Raw genomic sequence first — 21020 nt, forward strand, 5'->3', positions numbered from 1 at the left:
TGGGTTATTTTGACTGTGGTGGTTTGTTTAGTGTGAGAGCAGTTTTATTTGATTTCTGACCCTGGGGGGAGTGCGGTGTGGACCCGTTGTGCCTGTTAATGGAGTTTTTAATGAAAGTTCGGGAGGAATGAAGGCAGCCGCGCTCATTCGACAAAGCTGCTGCAATTCTCACTAATCCTGATGTAAGCAACCGGTCTCCATAAATATCAAACGTCACCCTCTCCTCTTCCTCGTTCGTTTTCTGCATGGTTTGTTTTTGCCTAGCTCGAATCCGTGCTCCCTTCTTATGGCTCTACAAATCCGCCGCTCCGATGAAGACCTTTTCTGCAGCGCAGGAGACTCTCCTACCCCTTTCGTCCAGTCCACCCCCCACAGCTCCCCCCACCTCCGTCTCATCGCCTCCTTCAGCCGCCGTGCCACATCAGCGCCGCTCATCTCCCAGCCAGTCCTCACAAGATTCAACCCCTCGCCGAAGACTGCGTTCTGCCGTCGTAGTCCCTCTCTCACCACAAACACAGCCTTCCCATTCCTCCACGGCAAAATCTCCAAATAACTCGAGGACGTCCCAGCCGCCACGCTTCACGCACATCGGCTCCCCCTTCTCCTGGATCATCTCTCGCGATTTCCAACTGGACCGTAGCAAGCCTCCAGAGGATACTTCGAAAACATGGCGTCCATTTTAAAAGAAACGCTTCCAAAAAAAAAGAAAAAAAGCTCTGTTTTCCCCGTACTTAACCGCAGTCTACACAAGGAAACATCAACTCCCCAGCTTCCCCCGGCGCTCTCTGATGACATCACCCGCGCCGCCGCCACTCATCCCAACATGAGGACCCCGAGGCCGCTGTCGCATCTTCTGTCTTGTCTTGTCCTGATACATCTGTGTCTGTCTCTTCCCCCAAGCAATCCATTCCTCTGCTGAACAACTGCACCTAGCCTCTTCCACCCAGCCTCCTGCCCTAATCTCCTTGCTGCCGAGTCTAAGGCCCCAGGCTCACGCCCCCCCCCCCCTTCTCCGCTTAATCTAATTTCTGCACTCTCCTGTCTCTACCTCCGGCGTCCAACACGGCTCAAGCTCCGCCAGCTTGGTGCCTTCGGCCCCGGTTTCTTTTCTTTCGGCCCCTGCTGCTGTCTCCACGGCCCGAAGGCCAGCTAGTAAATGACCCCCAGCTCAGCCAGCAGGCGGCCCTTACCCTCCCCCACCCCCTGGCGTCCAAGACGACTCGGCAGCCTCCTCAGTCCCTAAAGCAGCCTTCGCCCCTGCTTCAATTCCTCAACAGTCTTCGGCTTCCATATCCCAAGCCCGAGCTCCAGGCCCCAGATCCGTCAAACCCCTCCTACCACAATCTGCTTTCCGCTCTTCTTCCCTCCTCATCTTCTCCCTTCCCCGGTGTCCAACACGGCATCCGTCATCCCATGCCTTCGGCCTTGGATCCCAATCTCCCCTTTACTAAGGACTTTCCTCTCCGAACAGCCGTTCCTCTCCCAGCTCCTCCTAACACTAAAGTTTAGTCCTCCTCCCATCCCCTTTTCACTCCGGCAGCAAATTCTGAGGTGCGGACGTCAATCTAGCTCACCTTCTCTCTTCCTCCACTTACAACTCCGATTCTAGAACAGTCGACTGCGGCTCGATTTCCAAAAACGTTCGCAGTCGCCCCATCGTGATGATCAGAGGCCAACAAATTTCCAACATCTTCAATTCCTCTACACGTACCTCTCCCCTTCGTCGCTTCCTTCACATTTGCAGCTTCTGCGGCGAAACTCATGCTCGCTTGCTCTGCCTGCCCCCGCCGGCCCTTCCATGCTCGCTCCACCTTCAGCATTCCCAAAAGACTACTGGCTTTTCTGTCTACCCCAATCGACATCCCCACTCTTGCTTTCGGCCTGCTCCGTCACCCCGACCCCTCTTCCACCCACATCTTACTCGACGGCCTTTCCTTCGGATTCTCACCAGGCCCGTGCACACTTCCTTCCTTCATCTTTTGCAAAAATTTGCAATCTGCCACCGCCGATCCCCAGTCCGTTGATTCCTTGCTAGCATCCAAAGTCGAGAATGGTTTCATGATCGGCCCACTTGACTCTTCCCCATTCCCTGCATACCACATCAATCCCATTGGTATAGCGGTCCGTCTGGTCGCCTGGCTCGCTAAGGTCAACATCTCCAGTGCCGTTAAAGTTATGCCTCCTGACCCAGACCTCTGGCACCTCTTCGGAGTTCATTGGCGGAACAAGTTCTTCACAGTCCGCCTTACCTTCGGACGTAGAAGTAGCCCAAAACATTTTCGGTACCTTAGCCGAAGCTCTCGGCTGGATCCCGTCGAATAACTATAAGTTTCCTTTTCTCATCCACCTTCTCGACGATTTCCTAACCATAGACTTTCCTCACACCTGTAGCGGCGAGGCTTATTAATAAGGCAGAATTAAGTGTTTCTGAGCTTTCCCAAATTAGGCCCCATTTCTCTGTTCATCTCTGTGGTGCAGCCACAGAGAAACTATTCCCAGGGTGATTTAAGGTCCTAGGACAGCTCCCAAAGGGGGATGCACTTAGCTAAGCCTGGCTATCATGATCAATGGTCATCCATTGGCGCCTATCTGTCTAGGGAGTGCCAGTTGGACATCTGGACTGCATTACTAAGTGTCAGGAGTAAGTGACTCATATCTCACCTTGATCAACCAATCAGGGACTGGTAGGGCCGAGTAACCCACGTGGGACTCTGATGCCCATGGAACTTTCAGCCAATCAATGAGCTGAAGTTCCTCCAGGTAAAAACAGGCAACACAGAGATTCAACAAGATTCAGAAGGGGAGATTCAGTAAGATTCAGTAAGATTCTGGAGAGGATTCTGTGGACTGTTCTAAAGGGAATTCAAAGGAGAATTCCAGGGCAGGACGGCCCAGGAGCAGAAGGCTCCCAAGGGCAGGACATTCTCGCAGCGCGCCTCCTGACCATCCTGAGACTCAGCCCGGCCAACCACGGAACGGCCAGTGTGTCCGAGTGCCAGAACTTTCCTTTGTTCTAAGAGTCTAGAGCGGAGGTTGCCAGAGAATAACCAGAGGATCCACCCAAGGTTAGCACCAGCAGCAGGCCTCGTGAACAGGTCGGAACTGTGGACAGCTGAATCACTATTCAGAACTAGCTCTTCATCAGGAACGAACCGGTCCTCTTCCTGACTTGCTGGGACCCACAGTCATCTTTTCTCCTGTGCACAAACTTTGCTAGTTAAAGCCAACAGTGAACATCAGCAGCGCACCGTTGCAAGCCGCACAGCACAGCCTGGCACCGAGCCAGAGAGCGCGGATTGGACAGCTACAGCCTGCAACTGTTTCTTTGTGCCCGCAGGAGATCTGAATCCCCAGAAATTGGATGAGTATTCAACTTCAATGCATTACAGCTCGAGAATTCAATTGTTATCCCAACCAGTTGATATCAATTTAATTCCTAAGAGTTATGTACTTGTTTTGAGTATCTAATGTAGAAGATGTAACCAAGTTCACTTTACGAAACGGTCTTAATGAATGATATACTGAACGTATGTCCTCTTGATATATGTAACACTTCGTAACTGACTGAATATATACCTTTTGTATTCTGATAACCCTCTCGATAAGATCTGTTAGGTTTATAGGCATATTCTATGTATTAATAAATGTATCCTCGTGTATTAGTACCTGCGTGTGTGCGTTGTTTGAGTTATGTCGCATGGTTGGATTCTAAAGCCATCAAAAGAATCATTTTGTGATTTACTGCTACAATTAATAATTGTCTCAGTAAATGCCCAAACCGTACAGAACTGGTGCCTTCAGAGAGCCACTACATTAAATATTTGGCGTCCCTGAACGGCTATGAATCACTACACACCCCAACTGCAAGAGCCTCCTCCACACTTATTTCCGTTTTAGGAAACTAGGGGTACCCCTTGCCATGGACAAAACAACTGGCCCCTCTCATATAATCCAATTCCTCAGGATCACCCTCAATTCCATCAATTTCTCCACTTCCCTGTCTCGCGACAAAATCGACAGGATCCAGATGTATATCTCTATCTATTCTTCCGCCAAATTTCGCACAAAGAGGGAACTTCTCTCTCCGCCCGGCCACCTCAATTACGCCATGCATATCATTCCTCAAGGACGGTCTACATTCTCGACCTCGCCTCTTCCGTGCCCTCTCTTTACCACCACGTAAGCCCTTCAGCCAACTGTAAATCCGAGCTCAGGCTTTGGAGCTTCTCTTGGCCAACTGGAATGGCATATCTCTCTTCTACGATGACCTCCTCTCTGACACTGAGGATATCCAGCTTTTCACAGACGCAGCCCCCTCAGTCGGTTTCGGAGGCTATTACAAAGGCCAATGGTTTGCGGCCCCTTGGCCTCCTGATTTCTCTCCAACCAGTCATCCCTCTCGCCAACCAGTCATCAGCCTTGTTAGAAATATTTCCAATTGTCGTTGCTGCTTCTCTTTGGGGCCACAATTGGAAACAAAAACCGTCCTCATCCATTTGGCCATCCATGCAGTAGTTCATATAATCAACAAAGGAAGGTCTTCATCCCAATCCATCATGAAATTCCTCTGCCGCCTTAAATGGATTTCTCTCGCATCAATTCATCCGCGCAGCTGCTCACATTCCAGGCCACCTTAATGAGATAGCTGACTCTCTCTCTCTCGCTTTCAATTCAGGAACTCGGCACCAGATGCAAGACCGAACCCCTGCACGGTACCTCCCTATTCGGAACTCACGTTCCATCATCCTTTCCATCGCTATCTCCAGCTGGCCCAGCAAACTATCCTCTTAGGGATCGCCCCTCGACCTCTCAATTCTTACTGCACTGCCTGGAAGGGCTTCCAATCCTTCGACCTCTCCGAAAACATAAAATTCCGTTCTTCCGATATTCTCACCGTATCATCCTTCGTTTGCTATCGTAGAAACTCACTCAAGGTACGAGCATCCACCACCAAAGTATACCTGTGCGGCATCCACTCCTTTTCGGCACGATCTGTCCATCCCTTATCTACCCTCAAATTACTCTCCTTAAAGGCTTTCGGTGGCTTGAAAAACCACTTCCGAACCTACGCGTACCACTTACCTCAGACATCCTTGAATCCCGCATCTACGTTGTCAGGTCAGGTTACCACTCACCCTGGGTCGACCGCCCTCTCGAATCTTTATTCTTGTTAGCCTTCTTTATCTCCCTAAGGTGCTCCGAAATTACCGCTAATTCCACATCCTTCGATCCTTCTTCTCAACGCTGCTTATCCAACATCTCCATCTTATCTTCCAAGACACTGACCTTCTATCTCAAGAAAAGCAAAACCAACCAACTCGGATCCGCCACTCTCATCTATTATTTCAAACTCTGTTCCTACATAAGCCCTTACGAGCCTCTATCCCATTACGCACATCTTCGCACCTCTGCCGGAGCTTCGCCTACTGTCCCTCTGTTCGCAAACGAGAAGGGCCGTATCATGATACCCTCCTAAACAATTCTCTGGGCACTCCTTTAGATCAGGGGCCGCATCCTCCAGATGCGCTCGCCAAGGCATACCCCAGTATCTCATCAAGCAACTCGGCCGTCGATCCTCCGAGGCTTATCGTGCATACATTAAAACTAACCCCGGTATCCTCAAGCAGGCACTTTCTCTCCTCAGCTGAATTGGCCCAATAATCTTTTGTTTTTGTTTTTCTGCACTGGTGACTGGGGGTCCCGCTTGGTTCTTTTGGGGGGTCCTATCCTCCCCGTCCAACGGCCGGGAGGTTGGCCCTCAGCCAAGCGGGTTACGCCAAATCTCCACATCACAATAAACAATTCTGCAATTTCGGCTGCTGTCATTCCTCATGAACTCTTTTTTTCTCGTCTTTTCTTAATTTCAGCTCCCAATCAAGTGTGATAATCAGCCAGTGAAAGCTCTCTTTTCCTTCAGATGAAAGACCAAAACCCTAAACCAAGCCCAGGGTTTTACATCTGTTTGGTGGCAGCGGCGGGTTTTTTTCTTCAAGAACAGAAACGTGGGCTTGTAAAACGTGGCGAAGAAGTATGAAGAAATGTCGACCCAGGTTTATAGCCAACAGAACTCAGCTTTACTGTGGGAGCTTCTTTCTTGCAATTGAACAGAACATTCAACCGGCTGCTTTCTCTAGTGCCGTAAACCATTATTAGAGCATTTCCCAGGATACAGCACTTATTGTCGTAACACAGCTCTCTTAAAGGCACATGTGGTTTACAGATAATGCCCATTATATGACACCCATCAGCCTCTTTCTCCAAACAGAGGAACCACAGACGCCCAGCCATATTTACAACACAAGCCTGAGCCCTGCCTGCAGAAACTCCAGATCATTTCTCACTTGATAATCACTGTGCTGGGATACCAATGAGAAGGCAGTAAAGATGTGGGTTTTCTCTTAGCACTGTAACATCACCTGCTGGGCTGGGACGTGGGGGTGATTCTATCATGGAGAGAGACTGTCTGTCACAACACACACTGCCCCTCGGACACCATCAGCTCCTGTTCTTATCTCCTGGAACGGTTTGAGACGAGCACAGCTGATCGCAGACATGTCCTGACGTGTCAAACTCTTATCTGATTCCTGTGCAGCTTTATTCTGAAAGGTGTGAAGAGATCTTGTTTGCTTCTGTCTCCAGCTTTCTGAGAGAAGTGTGCAAAGCACTCCTGCTCGGGAGCTCAGTGCAATTTCATAAGAAAACAAGACCGGTCACAAACAAGATGAGACCATTCTGCCCATCTGCCCTGTTCCATTGCTGGTAGATTTTCTTTCTCAAATTTTCTTCCACACTCCCACCACCCTTTGTGTACAGTAGTTCCTCCTGACCTGACCGTAGGATCTCATCCGGTTATTTCTGCTGTAGGGGTTTTGTGCATTTTCTGGGACAATTATTAATTGTAGCAGTAAGTCCCAAAATGATTCTTTGTTGGCTATTAGAAAACTGACCTTGCGGGATAACTCAGCAACGCACACACACGGATACTAATACATGACAATACATTTATTAACATCTAAAATGTGCATATAAACATAACAGATCTTATAGTGAGCGTAAGCAGAATACAAAAAGTATATATTCAATAATAAAGAGTTACAAATACCAAGAGGGACATACATTTAGTATACCATTCATTTATACTGTTTCGTTCATGAACTTTGATTACAATTTCTACACTAGATACTCAAAGGCAAGTACATCACTCAAAGGAATTAAATATATCAACTGGGGTTGAGGTAACAACTGAATTCTCGAGCTGTAATGCAGAATGTTGAATACTCATCCAATCTGTGTGGATTAGGATCTCCCACAGACACAAGGGAACAGCGGCAGGCTGTTGATGAGTCCAATCGGCATCCTCTGCCCGGTGCCAGGCAGTCCTGGTTCAGTGTGAGGTGGGGGAGAAGTAGGGAGAGATTCCTGCTGTGGCGCAGGCAGTGATTCTCTGAAAACTGTCTAGTCTGTCCTGGCTGAACTAGCAATGTTTGTGCACATGAGAAGTGACTGCGGGTCCAAGCAAGTTACACTCTTTAGACGGGAAGAAGACCGGTTCATTCCTGAAGTAGTGCTAGCCCTGAATCCTGAGATTCAGCTGTCCACAGTTCCGGCCGTAGTTCACTTGTTGATCAGGTGAGCATTTGTGGTGGGTTCACGAGGCTTGCTGCTGATGCTAACCTCGTGTGGATCCTTTGGTTACACGCTGGCAACCTCCGTTCTCGACTCTTAGAACAAAGTAAAGTCCTGGCACTCGGACACACTGGCCGTCATGTGATTGTCCGAGATGAGTCTGAGAATGTCCAGGAGGAGCCCGGAGGAGCCCTGTGCTGCCTGTTTTACCTGGAGGAACTTTCAACATTGGTTGAAAGTTCCTCGGGCATTTGAGACCCACGTGGGATTACCCTGCCCTACCAGTTCCTGATTGGCTGATCAAGATGGAGGATGTGTAACCATGCTCTCTGACATTAGGGTTGTAAACAACCTGGGATGAGTCTCCCAGACAGTAAGGTGCCAGAGATGACCATTTATTAGGGTGGCTAATGTGTCTCAGCTTTGGAAGTTGTTCCTTATCAGAACACTCTATCAGTTTGAAAAACACCTTAAATGTGAACCAAATGGAATGGCCTCTCTGTACCCAGCACCACTGAGATGAGGAAGAGAGAGACTGGCAAGGGAGCAGCAAACTTAATTCCTGTATTTTTAATAAGCCTTGCTGCTACATATCCCCCCTTTTTGAAGGTCAGGAGGTCCTGAGACGTTGTTATACATCACTTAGCTTATTGCAACACCTGGAGCACGTATAACCAAGGTAGTAGGCATCACACATCAGGAAGTTCACATATCTGATACCTCTGTAGTTGGCAGATATTTGGGAAGAAGTCACATCCTTTCTTTTGACATGCTACCTTTGACCCATTTGTGCTACCCGGAGTACATCTTGATATGAGAGTACAGCTTCCAGAGTACACCCCCAGTCATGATCCAGCTACCCAGCAGCTGTATTAGAATAACACCGGTTCCTTTCCCCAGCCCCCCTGATGAACCACAGGTAGGTGTTGGGCGCCTACCAGGGTGGTTTGGAGGTTTGTTCCATTAAAGGCAAACTCAACTACCTGTAACTCTTCAGGGCTTACTGTTTCTTTGGATTTTACTATCCCATTCAACAATGTGGCACCTGAAGGCATCCACTACCTCAAGTTTGGTTTTATGTTGTCTGGTTCCAAGACCGTACAGTGTTAAGTTCAAGAGCACTGTGGCCTCCTCGGGAACGTGCAGGAAAACTGTTTGATTGGGCAGCTGCATTGTGGTAGCTGTATCATACCCGTCATAAGTCATAGTGTCAGTTAAATGTGGTGTGCTGACCAGCCATTTACTTCCCACCTGCTCTCCATGGGGTTCATTAACCTCCCTCTGCTCGTTAGTAGCTTTACACCCTTCACTGGTGGATCATTTAGACATAGCCAATGGATAGCTTTGGTAGCCATACCAATCTCAAGATTTGGAACTGAATTCAATCTTGGATCACCATCTGGGTGAGCTATGAGTGATGGGGTGGTTAATGTCACCTGCTCTTATACTGAGAAGAGTGGGATCAAGTGGGTTGGGATTTGCCCTATGGCTAGACTGGCTACAGTGGCACTAAACTCCCTTAACCGGTCTTGTGTCAACATTCTGGCCTGTTGCACACAAGCATAAACCCACTGTATAACCCCGACAATCATGCCCACTGGGTGGGGGATACGATTTAATCCTGTTGCATAGAAAGTTACCTGTAGGGTTCTCCCTAGGCTTTCCAGCTTTTGCTGCTGTTGATACAACCTGTCACTACCCTCTGGCATCTCTGACACCTGCCTTCTTAGGGGGGTCAGGGTGAGAGTGCCAGTAGCAAACAAGCCTACCAAAAATAGCAAATGCACAACAGTGGCGGCAGCAATCAGTCCTCCCAAAAGTCTTTTAGGGTGGCTGATCCCAGTCATCTCCTTCTGGGTGACTGTTGCGTTTCTAAGCTGGCGCAGCGTGTACATGGTGTCTTTCTCAGTATGCCCTGTGGCATCTTGGGCACCAACATCCTGGAAATCTGGGGAGATCTGACACAGCTGCTGATGCTGCTCCTCCGTTTCCAGGGCATCTGCTTTTTTGATTTGTTCATCCCTGTGCTCTAGGAACCCTGCAGGGGGCGGTGCAGCGGTGGAGCATGCCTGACCTTCGGCTGAGTGGTCATCTGGAGCCCCTGAATGATCTGGGATTGTTACCCCATTCTCACTGTTCAGGTCCACCCTGCACCCCTCCTGATTGAGGAATCCCTCTATCGGCATGTTTACAATCGTTTGCTGGGCGTGGGTGTAGGACACCTGCTCGGCCCCCCCTTCTGTCGCTAGGGGTTCAGAGAGCAGCCCCAGCACTGGGATAGCCAGTTCACAGTCTTTGAACTCACTATCACTCACCAGGCCCTTGTCAGGGCGGGCGGGGATTCTGACACCCCCTTTTCCATGTTCTGCACTAACAGGCGAGTGGCTTGTCCATCCAGCTCCAGTCTGGCTGAACCACTGTTGGTCAGACTCAGACTGACAGACTGAGCTGGTGGCTGTAAGAAAACCTGCTCGGCTTTCATTCCCTGTCCCTTCCAGTCCTTCCAGGGTGTGTTGGAAACCCGGCCGTCAAGGCAGGAACAATCAGGTCAATCTCACTCCCTACCTGGTAGTTCAGAGAAATAATGTTACCTGACTGCAGGTTCCCTGGGTCACAGCAGAGGGAATCGGCATCTGGGATCAGGCGTGTCCACAGCGCAGTAGTCTCAGCGTCCAGCTGGGCCTCCTGTCTAACCTGTGAATGTTGCATCAGGGGCACCTGGCGGTGGCCCCGTGACAGCTGCTCAAGCAGATCCTCACTAATAGAGGACCTCTCAGGGCTAATGGTGAGGGCTACATCCCCAACCTGCGCTCCTGAAATCTGGACCCCTCCCACCACTGCGGGGTGGTGGTCCTGAGCCCCCCTTTGGTACCAGGGTGCACAGAGGAAACTCCTTTTCATCAGCGAGGAGATCCGCTCCTCTTCAGGGATGAAGAGGGGCTGTGCTTCACCTGGCGGGCCGGGCGGCTGCTCGGAGCACCACTCCTGCGGCAGGGAGGCTGTGAGGGCGCTGGCTGGGGCAGGACTTCCCTGTATATCTGGGGAGCAAGAAGAGACATTTATTCCTTGTCCGGAGGGATCAGAGGGAACCTCCACATCAGCTGCTGAGTTCTGTGGGTGCTGGGTGAGAGCAGTATAGCCATTGACCCCCCTTTCCTTCTGTACAACAGGCTTAGGGGTCTTGACCTGAGCCACCATTTCCCTTGCTGGCAATCCAGCCAGTGGAGCAGGTCCTGGCCAATGAGCCCTTTCCTTTTGCTATCTGTTTGAGTTTGCCGAATAATCCCGATGAAATCAAACACATTTCAGCCCCAGTGTCAATCAGTGCCTCCCTGTGTAAGACGTCTCCAATGGCAGCTTCCCCGGAAGTCATCTAGAGCCTGCCTTCACTCTGACTTCAGGGGTGGAGTCAGCCCCTGAGTGGGAGTGGCTAACATCATCCAGGCAGGAACATGGGGTCAGACATGGGGTCTTTACCACACCCGTCTCTCGTGACACGAATCTTCTAGGACTTTTCATTATATGTAGATATTAAGGAATAACTACGACACAGTTCAATACTGTAGAATGGCCAGGAGGGGCTGGGCGGTCTTTTGGCCTTGGAACCCCTAGAGGTTTATTTTCTCCAGCATCCTTGCCGGCTGGAGTTTCTGTTTTCCTCTCCTCCCTGGCCATCTGACCACAGCTCATGTTCTCAAATCAGACACCATGTTTTGTCATTTTATTTGTTAATTAAATTGTAATTTAATTTTAGTTTAATTTTGTTTGTAAAGCACTTTGAGCTATGGACCTGCAATGGTTGCACTGGGGTCACCTGGCGGTGGCCCTGTGACAGCTGCTCAAGCAGATCCTCACTAATAGAGGACCTCTCAGGGCTAAGGGTGAGGGCTACATCACCAACCTGCTCTCCTGCCATCTGGATCCGTCCACCACTGCAGGGTGGTGGTTCTGACCCCTCTTGGGTGCCAGGGTGCACAGAGAAAGCTCCTTTTCATCGCCAGGTGGGGAGATCTAATCTTCTTTAGGGATGTAAAAGGTGTGTGCTTTACCTGGAGGATCAGGCGGCTGCTCGGAGCACCACTCCTGTGGCAAGGAGGCTGTTGGGACCTCGGCCGGGGCACAACTTCCCTGTATATCCAGGAAACAAGAGAATATTTGTATTTCTTGTCCAGAGGGAACAGAAGGAATCTTTGCATGGGCTTCTGTGTTCGGTGGGCACTGTGTGAGCACAGTCTGCCTCTTGGCCCCCCTTTCCTTCTGTACAAAAGGCGTGGGGGCCTTGACCTGTTTCCACACCTTGCCTTTCTGGCGATCCACCAAAGGTTCCACTCTGAGTCTCATACCCTTTTCTTTTTCTACCCGTGTGACATCAAACACCTTTCGACCTCAGTGTCAATCAGTGTCTCACTGTGTAAGACATCTCCCATGGCAGCCTTGAGGTAAAAGCTTCTTGCTTTTCCTCTGTGTTTTACTGCCTGCTCTGTGACTTCAGGGGTGGAGTCAGCACTCGCTTGGGAGTGGCTGACCTCATCCAGGCAGGAACCCTTCTGCTCAATCAGATTGACTGAGGGAGGGGGCGTGGTCCGCTCTCCTGAGGTGGAAAGTTCTATCTCATTCACGTTTCCGGCAGCCTTGGGAGTGTTTGTCTCTGTCCAGATAAAGCCTGTTCAAGCCTGGCCAGGTGGGCGGCTATTGAATCCTTTTGCTCAGCCTTTTTGCTAGCTTTCTCTAGCCCTTTCCCTCCCCCGGTGTTCTCACGGCATCTAGGATGCTGGATACGGTCCTGTATGACTGCTTTGGGCCGGGGCTTAGCAAGCTCAGGAGCTTCCACTCCTTTGAGCAGGGGGAAATTAACCTCTGGCTGGCTCTGACGGCGAACACAGTCGCTTTAACACCTTTTTGCTTTTGCTTTTTGTGACTTTGGACATCATACTCCCAGGCTTTCTGCGCTAATCTCCTAATATCTGTCATTTTCATGGCCTGCGCATCTGTATGCATTAAGTTCATCTTTCTGACTGACGGTGGAGATTGGCAATGAATAAATCCTTGAAATTTGCGTTCTCTTCGCAACCCTCATCATTTTGCCTTGCAAAATAAGTTCGTCTAAGTCTCTCGTAATATTCGCGAGGTGACTCGGCTTTTTCGTGTTTAACTTGAAGGGCGGCACCTATCACAGCAGTCAGGTCAATAAACGCACTGTATTCTTGGATAAGTGCTTGACACAGCTCCTCAAAGTCATTACAGACTTCTTTCATCTGCCTAGCCATCCACTCATGTACGGGTCTGCTGGTTGTTTTTCTGACCAGAAACACTTTCTCCTGTTCTGTGGCATTTGGCAGGAACTGTAGTGTGTCTCTGAGGTCCTGAATATAACTCTCGACATTATTCTCTGACACTGCTGGGTCAAATCTCTCTATATCCTTCACTAGCTGTCTCAGAGAATGGAGGTTTATTTTTCTAGCTTCTCCGCTGACGGAGAGATGGCGGAGATCGTGGTCTGGGCGGCTCACGCCTTAATTGACTCGGCTTTCTACCCCACAATGTCCCAGTTACAGGTCCCGTCCAGGAGAGGTCTTCCTCAGGCGGAACCTTTTTCCCCGGGTAACCAGGCGCTCCGGACTGCTTGGTGGTGAGGAACGCCTGCGTTGCGGTTTCTGTCTAAGCGAGTTTTTAATCCTCACTGACGCGCATTTTATGGTTACGTTCGTATAAACTCTCCAATTCCCTTTCTTTTTCAATACGACAGTAGTCAGACTTGTCGCTGCTAGAGAGAGTGCTTACTGGCGACTCTTGTTCAGACCTTTTAACAACCATCGTTAAACTTAAGAGTATTACTTTTAAGGTCATTGGTCAGTAGCAATTGGTATGGTCCCTCCCAGCGGGGTCATAATGTCTGGCAGGGTATCATCTTCACCCACACCCACTCACCAGGTATCAGGTCATTTTCTCTCTCTACTGGAGGTCCCCAAGTGTCCAGCACCTGCTTAAATCTGCAATATTGCAATAGAGAATCAGTTAGTAAACTCAATGATCTGCTACCCAAATTTGGCCCTCCAGGGAGTTTCATTGATTGGCCTGTGATGATCTTAAATGGGCTCAGTACCACAGTTCTGCTCGATTCAGCCCACAGGCTGCACAGGACAGCAGGCAGAGCATCAGCCCACAGTGTTCCTCCAGTCTGATATTTCATCAGTCGGTCTTTCAAAGTTCTGTTCATTTGTTCCACCATCCCCCCAGGTTGAGGGTGATTGGGGCAATGGTGGTCCAATCTCACTCCCAGCGACGTGGCCACAGCCTGACACACCTTCCCATTGAAGTGTGTCCCTTGTTTTGAATCCAAGCAGCAGGGCAGTCCCCACCAAGGGATTATTTCCATCATCAAACCATTCGGGATGAAACTGAACATCAAGAAGACGGAGTACCTGGAATGCGGTGATCAAACCGATGGCACAATCGCAGCTGGTGGGGTCCAACAGAACAAAGTGACCCAGTTCAAGTACCTAGGCTCATGTGTCAACTCTGACTGCACTACCCACCAAGACGCCAAGACTCAAGTCAGCGCCGCTTGGATGAAACGGCGGCAGGTCACTGGAGTACTGTGCGACGAGAAGATCCCTTTGTGCCTAAAATCCAAAGTCTACCGCCCAGTGGTCAGACCAGTGGCCCTATACGGAACTGAATGCTGGCCAACGACAAAGAAACATGAACAGGCACTCCATAAGATGGAAATGAAGATGCTGCGATGGACCCTCGGCTTGACAAGACTAGATTATGTCATGAATGAAGATGTTTGAAAAACACTCAAAGTCGCCCCAATCACTGAGAAAATGAGGGAATCGTGCCTGCGATGGTATGGACACGTTCTCCGCAGCAATGACACATCAATGGCAAAGACAGCCCTCGAATTGAATATGGAAGGCCACCGGCCCCATGGGCGACCATTTACGCGCTGGCTGGATCGGCTGAAAGACGACATGCGCCTCGCAAAAGTCACCTGCCGAGACGCCACAGACCGTACAAAGTGGAAAAATCTGTGCAAACAAGCAGACCCTACATAAGTGGGAAAATGCGAAGAAGAAGAAGAGATCAAATATTTAACAGTCACAGAGGCCTCAGTTAACTGGAAATGCCTCAACCCATCTGGAAAACAGATCCACTATCACTAAGAGTACAGTATTCCCTTTACACACTGGTAAGGTGTAATAGTCAATCTGCCAGTGCATGAAAGGTCCCTCAGGGGCAGGCTGTCTGAAAGGTGGCACTTGTGCCTGAGCTGTATTTGAGTTCTTTTGGCATCACATTGACATACCACATCAGTGGCAACTGCTACACACCCAGTTCTGGGAAAACCAGCATTTGACTCACACCTGGGTGTCCTATGGATTGTATTGGTCGTGCAACAAAGGGCATTAGGCTGTGATGGCATGCAGGACATCCAGTCTGCTGGCAACACCCCACCCCATCATCATGCAACCCCACATTCTTTTCTAACCATGTCCATTTCTCTGTTTTGGGGGCCTCAGCTTGAATGTCCTGTAGCTGTTCTTTTTCCACCAGCAGTGGTCACAGAGGGATCTCAGGCTCCTGCACTCCTAGGGCCACTCGCCTGGCCATGGAAGATATTTCTTTATTGTGTCCCTTGCACTTTACCACAGCTACTTCAGTCAGCAGCTGCAAAGCTTCTAACAGTTCAGAGACCAACCCTGCATTCTTAACAGGGGTACCTGCAGCTGTGAGGAAATCCCAATTCCTCCACAGTTGCCCAAAGTCATGGCATACACCAAATGCATACCTAGAATCAGTATAAATAGTTACAGTTTTTCCTTTAGCATATTTACAAGCTTCAGTCAGTGCTCTCACCTGACTTGCTGCGCTGAGGCAGTGGGGGACATCTTTCCAGTTGTTAGCAACTCAAATTCTGTCATAACTGCCCAGCCTGCTCTTCACTCCCCCCTTATGCACCAGAGAGAACTGATCAGTAAAAAGCACTACATTTTCATGTGTGATTTGTGACCAAGGGGGGCCATTCTGTCAATGTATTGATTTGCAACTTTATAATTCACTGTGAACTGCCAGGCGCCACTGGCCTTCCCGACTGGCCAGCTGGGGCTGTTGCTGTTGCTGATGTTGATGCTGAAGCTGATGCTGATGCTGTTGCTGTTGCTGTTGCTGTTGCTGTTGCTGTTGCTGATGCTGATGCTGATGCTGTTGCTGTTGCTGTTGCTGTTGCTGTTGCTGATGCTATGGGTCTTCTGAATTACTCCCTGTTCCAGAAGGGTTTTTTTTGTATAACTGGTCACACTCCCTCCTCCACTTCCTTCTGTATCGCATAGTGATATTTATACTGGTATTTATACTTATACATTTCAGACACTCTTATATTTCCTACTCACTTAAGTTGCTTTTGATCTGCTTAGTCAAGTCTCTTTAGTTAATTCTCTAGCCTGTCCGGCAGGCTAAACACACACCATCCTATGAACATTTTAGGTATAATTTAATTATAATTTTGGTTCTACCATAAATTAACTTTTTGTTTTACCTTAGTTAGTATAGGTAATAAGATAAGAGATCACTTTATTTTCCATATACAATTTCTTGTATTAGGAATTTGTCTCTTCGCATACAGTACCTCCAGATCAAAATGCCTCTCAAAGTCTTTAGAGAGGACTTACAACGCACTGTTCACAGGTAAGGACCGAAAACACGAGCGACCCTCCTCCTGGATCAGCCATTCACCATTGCTGTTTTTGCCCTGGGGTGTACTTACGCACTGGGCTCCAGTCAGAGCTATTCTCGGATCTCAACGTTCTTTATATCCTGATACTGAGTGATTTGCTCCTTTTTTATGAGGTGTGTAATCTACTTCCCACTTTCATTCACACTAAACATTCCTTTTTACTCTTTTTAAAAAAAACAATTACAGATACGGACTATGGGCACAACCAGTTCAGAACTCTGCACACATGATAGGCAACCACGGTTTCTTGCCTGCCTGTTCTTGCACTGGGAACATCAAGAAGACGGATGTCATAGTTCTCCTGGGGCAGAGATTGTCTAAAACGAAAGCCTCTGCTCCCCTCATCCCTGCTGCACTCCCATCAGTGCACAGCTCTCGACGTACAGAGGACGTCCACTTTTGTTCTTTGGAGAGTTTGACTGCTGACGTGTTCTTCTAAAGTCATCGACTGTCTGGGGGTCTGTCTGTCAGACAGTCTGTTCAACCTCTGGCGGCAGGTGGCAAAGGTAGGTATTGAGGAAAAGCTGTTCTTTTTTGATTGGTGGTTAATTTTACAGGTTCTAACCACATCTTAAATGAAATAAATTAGATCGTAAATTTGGGAACAAGTGGAGTTGTGGGGATCATAGCACCAATCATGGAAATGTGCAACGACCAGGGTTGTGACTTCTTCCCAAGCAAGAATTTCATCTCTAAAAACATATAATTTAAGGAAGCAGCACTGTCATAATATGCCTTTTTTGTGCTTCTCTGCAGAGAAAAAGAGACGCAATATTTGTCCACAGAACCAGATCCCAAATCAGGCTTTCAGCTATCCTCTCAAAAGCCCTTAGACAGGCTTCTATATCACTTTGTGGGGTCATCTTTTGCAAGATGTTAGAAGGTTGGACCTGATCCTGAGTTGCAGTTTCAGAGGCTACTGTGAGACCTATCATCTGTCCTGTCATCTCCTCGCACAATCTCTGGGATGCCTCTACCTGTTCTTGCAGTAGAAGGTAGTTTGTGCCGAAGCTGCTTCTGGATCATGGAGAGTTGGTTCTGAAGGGTAATATGGGTAATATGGGTCTTACGCTCTAAGTCTTTGGCCTCCATTTGTAACGACACTGACTGGGAAAGTGCTCAGATTATCAACCTTGAGGATTCCCTAAACGACACAGCCCACAACAAAGTAATCGACTCTGATTTCCCAGCTGCATCTTAACACCGATGTCTCTGTCTGTATCCTTGGGAGCAGATAGAATATCGGTGAGGGCTCGTGCTTAACAATTATTCTGTTTGAAAAAGTAAGGGAGCTCAAAAAGCACTGAGGGCGGATTAACTCCGTTGTTGACTCGAGAGATAGAAGTGGCATCTTGTTTTCAGACATCTGCATGGACATTTTATATAGCAGCCCTTATAAGGCACAGCAATAAAACAGATTCCCAAGCCTTGATGTCAAGACGATGAGAAGTGAGCAAGTTTCATTATTCTACTATAGCCTCTAGTGGTGATCACTTTCAGATCAAAAGAAAAAGAAAAGATTCTCAATGGTGCCACAAAAGAAAGAGCTTTTGATGAATGTTCATTAATTGAGCACAATGAATATAACTTTGGTATGTAAAATTAAACCCTTTTCTTTTATTGGCACATGTTAATTTCATTATTAAAAATCCTGTATGTGAAAACTGACCTGAAAGACAAGAGAGATTGTTCGGCATGATCAACAGAGTTCAGTCATGAACGAGAAACACACAGCTGGACTGATACTGATACCACCCTGATCTGTCCCTCGCTCCTGTACACTTGTACTGTCTTCGTGCTCTTTGCACACGAATCAGGTCTGCAGTTCACTTTGTAGGTGAGACCTGACACAGTCTCTCAAAAAGAGCTCTGAGTGTCCCTGTTTTCCGCACTACACTGTCTCCCAGTGTGACAGGGAGTGAACAGAACCTTTTAGGGGCTGTTCTAAAGGCAGGACAGATCTGTGTGAGCAGGAGCTGTCAGAAGAGAGTCACACAAGATGTGGCAAGATTACCTTCATGTGTTCAGGCGCCTAAAAATCCATTACAACATTCACATAACTAAAAAGGTCAACTCTCTTTCCCGTGTGTGCAATTAAACAGAGAAAACAGGATTCAAACTATCCCGACCTGCTCTTCTGCCCTCGTTCACTGCTCAGACACAGACTCAGCTCAGTGGGAGTGTTGCTCTGCAGGCTGGGTGAGTCTGTGCTGACAGAACAGGTCTGTGCAGGTAAAGTGAAAGAAGGAAGAGAACTGTGTTCCTGTAGCAGTGAACAGCAGTTACTGTTAATAAGATGGAGGATTAAACAGGAGAAAAGACTTCACCTTACAGCCCTGAGACAATACAGCTTTTTAAATCAGCTCTGAGATGATACAGAAGGACACTGATCCAAGAGCCAAACTATGTGCTGAAGAAGTTTCAGAGGTCAAATCTGAAGCTGCTGTGCATTGGAGTGACAGCAGTGTGTGAGTGGTGACAGTGTGCTTCAGTAAAGTGTACTTCCTTTCTTCAAGAGATGGAGTCTGACCAGTCACTGTTTTTCTTCTATCCACCATACTGAGAGTTGATGTGTGGTGATCATCATCCAGGTGGGGCTACATGCTAGTAGTGGAAGGGATCCCCATTACCTGAAAAGCACTTTGTTGAGTGGAGTGTCTTGAACAGCGCTATAGATATGTAAGGAATTAATTATGAATGTATTGTTTCTTTATTGCAGAGATGGAGTCTGACCAGTCACAGTGGCTCTTTGTGACTCTGCTGTTTCTCCACCAGTCCTGTGTCTCCGGATCAGGTACAGTGAGACTCTTATTGTTGTTTTACCAACCGGACCGGTACCCAGACTTTGATGTTGAAAATGTTAGAACAATTTCTTAGAATCAAAGTCCTGAAGCTCATAGCATAAAAATCATAACATTTATAATTGTGGAAGAAGTACCTAATGATCACAACAGTGCTCTGAGATGAGTCCTGAAGTGCTGAAAGCCTGTGGAAGAGGAGGCAGAAAGCTGATGAGGGCTTGTTGCAGGACAGCAGTACTGGTTCTGTTGTGATACTGTTGCTCTGGTCACCTGTCGTAGGTGTGTCACAGTCAGCAGGGAGGACAGTCTTCCTAATTGATGACACGGATAGCTGGGAGTGCTGGGAACCAGTCACTTGATAACAAACACTGAAGGCGATGACAGGAACTGAGCTTGTAAAAGCTGAAGGTCTATTGGAGACTCATCTATCAAGACTCATCTAATAAGAATGACAGAACTGTTTTCGAAAAATAAGTTCCATAACCAAAGCCTTGCTTTGCAATTTGAAGTGAGGATTACATGCTGATGAAATCTGCTGAGATCTAGATAATACAAATGAATCTTCAGTGTTGTTGACCCAGCAAAGACAAGAGTTTCTCTTGTGTGTGAAACCTATTGGACAAGTCAGTAGAAAGATACAACTGAATGAAGTTCCTAATGGACTGAACAGTCTGTTCTTGCTATCAGCTTTTCTTCTGTGTCTAGATGTTACAGAATATCTTAATTTGTGTTTTATAAACTTCTGCATAAATCAGTGAACCATTCAGGTCCCTGTAGAGTACAAACAGCTGTGCCTCCTTTGCTTATGGGTTCATCAACAGTTTAATCTGGGTTCTGTGTATGAAGTGTTTCAGTATATACTTATTGGCTGAACAGTTTGTTCTTGTCATCAGCCTTTCTTCTGCTCATGATGTTGTGTCTCAGTTTGGGATCAATGTCCTCCACAGAGTCACTCTGTCATCAGACCCCTGAGCACCTGTGGGATGAGCTGACAGACTCAGAGACAGTGTCAATGACAGTGTGCCAAGTCACACTATTGACCTGAGAGCTGCTTCACACTCTCTACCAGTCTGTGCCTCAGTGTGTTGTTGGCTACATCAGGTATTCATCGCTTAGAGAGGGAGTCCTGGAGTGACCCAAACCACACAGGACATTACAACATGTCAGAAGTGTGACTGTGGAAGATGGAGAGATGTTAAAACTGACACTTGTTGAAGGAGCCTGACTGGATCTTGCCTGTAGTTCATCTCCATTCTGGGTTGTGTGTCTAGATGTTGGTGAATATCTTATTTTGTGTTGTAAAAAGTTCAAGTTTATTGTCATTACACTCATATACATGGTATATGGTATAACGAAATGCTATTTAGCTAGCTGACATAAGTAGTACAAAGAGAAAAAACAACAACAACAACAACAACAATACAATTGTGTAACAAAAGAAAGACAGACAACAGGCAAAAAACAACAACAGACAATGTGCAAAAACAGCAACAGGCAATGTGCAAAAAACAACAACAGGCAATGTGCAAAATAACAAAAAGGTAACAGGTTATGTGCAAAAATATGCATCAGCAGAATAAAATAAAGGAATAGAAATTATGGGGAGTGAGCTTTTGACATGTGTGGTAGAGGTAGATTTTCAATGTGTGTTTGGGTTTGGGTTTTTGGTAAGAAAGGAAGAAGGCACTGTGAGGTTCAGATCACAGGTGAGAGGTGAGGTAAGAGTGAGAGAGGCTGGGAGTTTAACAGTTTGATAGTGCGGGGGTCTCTGAATGCTCCGGTACCGTTTTCCAGATGGTAGAGGGTCGTACAGTCTGTAGGTGGGGTGTGTGGGGGTCTTTGATGATGCTCAGAGC

At 47.9% G+C, this 21020-nt stretch overlaps 2 protein-coding genes across 2 annotated transcripts in view; one reads left to right on the top strand and one right to left on the bottom strand.

The window, feature by feature from the left end:
- Positions 1-21020, bottom strand: part of LOC107076098 (butyrophilin subfamily 1 member A1-like) — a 244514-nt gene that overhangs the window by 100101 nt on the left and 123393 nt on the right. The window lies entirely within an intron of this gene.
- The window catches only part of LOC138238057 (butyrophilin subfamily 1 member A1-like), a 51723-nt gene that overhangs the window by 15847 nt on the left and 14856 nt on the right, over positions 1-21020 (top strand). The window lies entirely within an intron of this gene.

The sequence above is a fragment of the Lepisosteus oculatus genome, chromosome 4 (genome assembly GCF_040954835.1).
Source record: "Lepisosteus oculatus isolate fLepOcu1 chromosome 4, fLepOcu1.hap2, whole genome shotgun sequence".
Classification (NCBI taxonomy): domain Eukaryota; kingdom Metazoa; phylum Chordata; class Actinopteri; order Semionotiformes; family Lepisosteidae; genus Lepisosteus; species Lepisosteus oculatus.